Raw genomic sequence first — 6,922 nt, forward strand, 5'->3', positions numbered from 1 at the left:
GAGAATCACCAGGGGTCTTTGGTTATTGTGCTGACTGAGGGTGACAGAGTTTCTGTGTTTTAGAGCCTCTAGGACTACTGCCTGTGGAAAAAATTATCACCAGATCATCACCAAGGGGAGGAGGGGAAGGTGGAGAAGGAACAGGACAAGTCAAGCACTTCAAATTGCTCCCTGGAAATGGTAGGTCACCTCCACTCACATTTTATTGACCAGGTCAGGCTCTGCTAACATCAGAGCAACATCAGTGTTAGGGAAGTGCAATCTTACTATGTAATCTTACTATGTCTCTGGAAAGAGAAGCTGAATCTTCGTGAACAGATCTGATGACCATACTGACTTCTTTTTTTTTTTTTTACTGTCAGATAGACTTTATTATTAACATACCTAATAAGTTCAGCAGTATTATAGTTTCTTTTTTTTTTTCTTTTTTTTTTTCAATTTTATTTTATTTTTTAAACTTTACATAATTGTATTAGTTTTGCCAAACATCAAAATGAATCCGCCACAGGTATGACTTCTATACAACCATAGCCAAATGTTGAGTTCACTGCTGCTTCTCCTTCCAAGGTCCCAGAAGAATACACATGTCAGCTTATCTGCCATTTCGCCTCTAATAAGGATTCAGCACTTTGAGAAGGCTTCTTTCTTGATGGTCTTGGGAGAGAATCCCTTCTAAAGATAGGACACTTAATTTCAAACAAAAGTCACAGCCTTGAAATAAAATCCTCTTTTCAGGATGAAGTTTTGTGGGTCTTCTTGGTATCTGTGGAGGTAGAAGGCAAGGATACTCAGAGTTCTGCTTCCAGAATTGGAAAAAGGCATGTTCGGTGGCAGTGGTGGCGAATAGGAAATGGCTGGCCAGGATACCAAGCGAAACCAAGCCTATTTGAAAAAACAGAAACCAGCAGTAGCAAATTCACAGCCAAGATCTGCCCTTCCCTTTGTGTCAGAATGCCAGTGCCTCATATGAATTGGACATACCTGAATCTGGGCAATCTGGGGGAGTGAGCAATTATATGCCAGCCATCTCACCTGGCAGCCAGCCCTCTGTATCTTGTCCCCAGGAGTAGGGCAGAGGCTGGCTCTTTGCTCTCCAGTCCCATTCCTCATCCCAGATACACTGGGAGACTGTGTCTCCCAACCTGCTTTGCAGTTAGGATTGGGCCATGGGATCTGGGATCTAGAAACTTTAACATGGTGGACATGACATGATATACAGACCTGATCATAAACCAGTAACACAATATCCACACTTTGTCACTCCCCTTGTTTTGGGCTAAATGCAGAGGAACCACCCTGAAGAGTCAACCAGATGATAGAAGCCTGGGTCCCCAAATCGCCTCATTGAAGGCCACTAAAAACCCAACCAGAAGATGATGTGAGCAAGAAATAAGTCTTTATTTTGTGAAACCAGTGAAATCTGGGTTAGTTTTACTTTAGTTAGTTTTACTTTACCATAAAATAATATAAGGGATCACAGCCCCTTTCTTCAAAGCAACTGCTGACAAAGGACTCTGCTGGGCTGAACTCAGATAATTATCTAGGACAAGTCTGCTTGGCATAAAAAGAGGGATTTATCATCTTTGCTTACTACCCTCAAAATGGATAGACAAACCAGGTTTTGCCCCTGTGCTGGGTGATCACTGAGTTGCTGTTATAATTTGAGCACACACAAATGCTTCAACTGAATTAAAAAAAAAATTCATCCCATGTAGACTTTCTGATTGTCTGGAACTTTGAACATTGAATCACTTCTTCAAATGATATAAGAGCTGGATATTTTTAGCAGAAGGTGTGATATGATTTAAGAGATGATATAATCCTATAAATGTCTGGACAGGCTGCTTTATATGCTTTGGGGTCAATTACGAACAATAAGCCCATTGGATGAAGGAGGATACAAGATCCAAATGCTGTTTTATGTATGTGGAATATGGAGACAGAAATGCCCAGAGGGAAAAGACTAGAGTCCAAAGTAAATGAGCAGACAAAAATGATGGTCAGGAAGGGAGCTGTCTAGTGAATTGGTTTGTTTTTTATGATTTTTTTTTGGCAGTAAGAAAAGAAGATAAAATGCAGACTGTAGTCACAGTAGTGGGACCTGTAAGTGACACCTTTGTGCTCATGATGGAGATGTGGTGGCCCAAAGTGGGTTTACTATTCCTTACAGGAGGAAAAGAATAAGCTTGTACTTGGTCCCGGACACACAGTGACATCGGGGCAACTATAATGGCTGGTTAACCTCTCAAGAAGTGACACATCAGCTGAAGCGTTTGAAGTGGTTGGGTCTTGTCCCATGGTGCCTTGCATGTTTGCTTTTCAAATGCACATCCAAGAAGCAGCCTGGTCACTGGTCGACTCATGAGTCCAACCTAAATGTTGATTCTATCACATGTTACAGGCGTCACCTCGGGTAAATTCTATCACCCTTTGGAGCTACAGTGTCCACCCCCATCTATAAAATGAGGATTCCACAGAAACTTCATGAGATGCAAAGGATAAAACATGTGAAAACAACTACAGTGGTGCCTGGCATGTGACCAGCATTCAGTCATATTCACTCCCTTAATTCTTTCCTCCATTTGGTAGTAAGTTCCTTGAGGGAAGGATCAGGGCATAGTCATGCTGCATCGCCCCAAGGGCCTGGAATACCGTCTAGAACATTGCAGATGCTTGATAAATGTTTATTAGATGTGCAACAGAAAGGGCTGGGGTGAAACTTTGGAGCTAACTCTTGGACCCTAGTAAATTAATATACTGACTTTTTTATGAATTTCTCTTAAGATGAGTGTGTTAGGAACACCTCAGTCTCAGCAGCATTTAACAGAGACCCAAGTGACTGGGGCTGAAAAGATACAAGTTGACTTCCCTCTCACATAAAAGTCATGTAAAAGGCAGTGCAAGGCTGGTATAATGACTCCATTGTATGTCCTGGTGGCCTTTGACCTCTTTGTCCATGATGGAGCAAAAGGAGTAAGGGGTGGTACAGTGCCACTATCTTTAATGACACACCCAAGAATCTCTCCTCTCTGACCTCCTGTTACCAGAAGTTCTTGCTAAAACAGTGGCTGGGACTGGAATTTGTATCCCAAGTGTCCAAGTGGCTTCAATTACTTGGAAAGGGAGACTAGATACTAGAAAACAGCCTGAAGTTTCTTCCACGGTCTTTCTCTGTAATAGTTTTTTAAAAATGGAATGATCACTGACCTGCTATGCTGGGCCATGGGGATAGCAGCCACTTCCCAGTGATGGAGCAGCTCAAGTCTAGAAGCATCCTGACTCCAAGATAAATGAGGAGCCTCCAGAGAGTCTTCTTAATTGTCCATTTATGGGTGAGAAATAAATTGCTTTCTTGAAATCCATATTACTTTGGATCTTTGTAATTGACAATGTACAGTTTAAATAATGCAAGGGCTGGTGTACAGATGGCTCTCTGTAGCTCTGTGTGACATGAAGGGACTTTTGCCTTCTTTCCCATGGGGGAACAAGTGGTCCCTCTCTCTTCTGACTCGGCAGCTACACTGACTGGCAGGAAACCACTCTTCTCTCCACCCAGCTGTGACTTCAGTCTATGAGCTAAAATTGAAGTCAGGGGTGAGTTAATGTACTGTATTGTACCCCAGTACCTCCAGTTTATCTCTTCTCACTTATTGGGTTTGTACTTGTGTTTTATATCAGCAGTACATATTGTACAATACAAATGTACAATACACACACAAAAATCAAGCCAATCAGAAGTAATAAGATTGTAAAACACAGTCCTCCTCTCTGTAGGAAATCTCAGTATGTGAAAATTCAGATACATTGTAAGTGATGCTCTCTTGCTCTTCTAGAAGCTGCACTTTCAGCATGGCCCCTCTGGCCAGCAAACACCACAGGATGAGAGCTGTGCCCAGGCCAGCAGCCACGGCTCGGCCAGCAGCAGTGGCTCCACCATCTGCTGTGGGCTCCCGTACTGCTGCTCCCAAGCAGCCAGGTCTGATGGCCATGCCATTGCAGCCAGCGTGGCTGTGGGTTCTGTGTTTGGCCTCGCTCTGGGTCACACCATCATGGGGGCTTTGGAGGAGGAAGTTTGCAAGGCCTGCCATCACTTACCAGGAGCCTCAAGGAACTCAGCTGTCAGAGCAGCAGTAGCAGCATGGCCCATGCTTCTTTCAGGTGAAACTCTTTCTGGCACATGTCCAGAACCAGGGTGACCTTAAGCTTTCTGAGGGTTTCATCAGGGTTCTGAAACAGTGCAGATTGGTGAACAGATTAGCTTAATCATGAAGTTCCAGTTGAAGACATGCAAAATCATCTCTCATGATCATGTTGATTTAACATTAAAAATATAACTGATGGTGAAGACATACAGTGTGAAACCACCTCTTCTCAATTATTAATACCTTTTGTGCTTCAGGATTGCAGTGGAAGAGGGTGTTTTCACTCTATAGAAGTTCATTGAGATGGTATTGAGTTTGGGGCTGGGCAGATGTCTGTGTGGCCTCTTAAACATGTTTTTCTGATGTTATTGGTGTGAATTCATTAAAATAAAGTGATTTTTCTTTAAAAAAAAAAGCATCTGTAAGATGAAGCTCATTACCAAATAATTTTCTGAATACCTATATACTTTTAAGTAGTGACACTTTCTTACACATTTATAATACTGTATCCAAATTACATCAACTTTTTACCTGATTTGTCTGTTACATAAAATGGGATACACAAGCTTAAAGACCCATTCTGGGTCTGAATAAAAGAGATGGAATTTTATCAATATAACGTTGTTTTCTGCTTTGACATTAACAGACCGTATGAATAACTGGAAGGAATAGTAAAGAAATATTTTCTAAAGAAACAATAAAGGAATAAAATGGCGTTTTAGTTTGCACAAGATCAAGCCATCCTTATTTCTTCCTGCCATGTTTTACCGTAAGCTCTGACACTTTTTTCCTCACATTTTAGAATTTGTGCCTGGTGTACTTTATAGTTTATACCTTGTATGTTTTTAATGTCAATAAAAAAAATGTCTAGGCATTTTCCCTTCTTACTCTGTAGCTGTGACAGCACAGAAGGTTGAAACTAAAATAATTATGATCCCTGAAGGCAAGACCTGCAGGTTATGAAGTAGGCCAGGCTTCATCTTAACAGTTTTTACCTCTAATAACACAGAGAAATAGAAAAAGAGTCTACAAGGAGAAACCAGCCTCTTATCTGGGCTCTCTTTTCATTATGAGTTCTTTAAAAAACAAAACAAAAAAACAGCAACAAAAAAACTGCTTTAATAATCTGTTCCCTTGCTTTTCTTCAGGAAGAACATTTTCTGGATTTGAATGTGACATGTTTCATGAGCCTCTGAATCTATTTCCTGAGTCTATGCAGAAGTCCGTCCACTTTTTTGTGAGACATCAACTAAATAACTCATAAGCTTTGCAGCCTTAGTTCCATCTGCAGCTCATGCTGCCACTTCGTGGGGGAGGAAAGACCTTGGCAAATGTCCACGTCCCCACACCAGGCAAGAAAATCAATGTTTGCAAAGACCATTGAGCACCATCTCTATTGGATCATGCCCGGACAAGTGGACCATTCAGAACCACTATTGGAGCTCAAGATGAGGTGTATTATCTTCTTTTCCATTACCAGATAGTCAAGGATTAGAAAATCTTTTATCAGTACTCCAGTAAATACAAGTTTATAGAAATAAATTAGCAGAGGAAAAGCACACATATATACAAGTGATATATGAGTATATAAACAACCCTTACACCTGTAGGCACTTTTCTGCCTGGAATATCTGCTCTCCAGCTCATTCTCCTCACTCTCTGTCTCTGGGAAGCAACAGGCTCCCTTTCCAGGGCTGCCTTACCCAAGGCTGGTTTACACTCCCAGCCCTGACCTGTCCAGAGTTCTCTGAGAACTCTGAGAACTTGTCCAAGACTCCTGTGGACATCCATATCAGAGTTTTTGCTCACCTGGTTTCTGGGTTCCCCATGTTTGTTGCTGAACTACAGTGCCCTCCAGTTAATTCCCTCAGATTCACTTCTGAAGTATTGCTTTACTTTTTCTTCTTGCCACTGTGTTGCTGGCCCATCTCCTGCCTCTATCTATCTTCAAGCCAGACAAAGAAAAAAATGAGAAAAATATCAAGCAACTCCTCTCCCTACTTCAGAAATGACCAGCAGAACTCCACCTAACCACGGACCAGGTGTTTCCGGCTCACATTCTTCTGCCTGACAGACCCCTGCATGGGAGCTCTGGTAACCACTTTCTGTTCTGCCTTTTGTTCAGCTCCTGCATGAACCATAGGCAGCCCCCAGGGTTGAGGACAGTGGAGTGGAATGTCAGCCATTTTAACCCTCCTGGTTTGCAAGCTTAGTGTCTGTGTGATCTCAGATGTCATTTCACCTCCTTGGGCCTCCGTTTCGTCATCTGTAAACTGGATATACACATGACCACCTGATGAGTCAGAAGGAGCCAACAAACCCTCAGACTTAGTCTCTGTGTAGTTTTTAGAAGATAAACCACACGTGTTCTGTTAATAGCTAAAAGGCAGACTCACTTAAGAAAGCAGAAATGGAAGTATCAAAATCTAGAGATTTTCTAATGATGTGCTTCTGTGAAGTTTAGCTGCATTAATTAATTTAGCTGGGTGGGGGTGAGTGAGGGCTCTGCCATGTGGTGGCCACTCCAAGAGGCTGGCTCTCCTCTGCTTTCCCTTAGAACAGTCCTCTGTAGAGCCCAATGGTCATAATGTGACCAATCTCCAGATTTGTGGTGGAAGTCTCGAGGAAATCAGGGAAGGAGGGTGAGAAGTATCCTAGTCCCAGGGAGGACATTTAGAACGTTGGATTTTTCTTCCTTGAGCAGGCTTGTGATGTGTGGTCCCTTCAAGCAGAAAGGGTAGAGGAGTGACCCTGAAGGTGTGTGACCACTCACACACCAC

General features: G+C 42.4%; 1 pseudogene; it reads left to right on the forward strand.

Annotated features, from left to right (window-relative positions):
- Positions 1-275: 275 nt before the first annotated feature.
- Positions 276-5,493, forward strand: LOC112583907 (annotated as a pseudogene).
- The last annotated feature ends 1,429 nt before the right edge of the window (positions 5,494-6,922 follow it).

This window comes from Bubalus bubalis, chromosome 3 (assembly GCF_019923935.1).
Source record: "Bubalus bubalis isolate 160015118507 breed Murrah chromosome 3, NDDB_SH_1, whole genome shotgun sequence".
Lineage (NCBI taxonomy): Eukaryota > Metazoa > Chordata > Mammalia > Artiodactyla > Bovidae > Bubalus > Bubalus bubalis.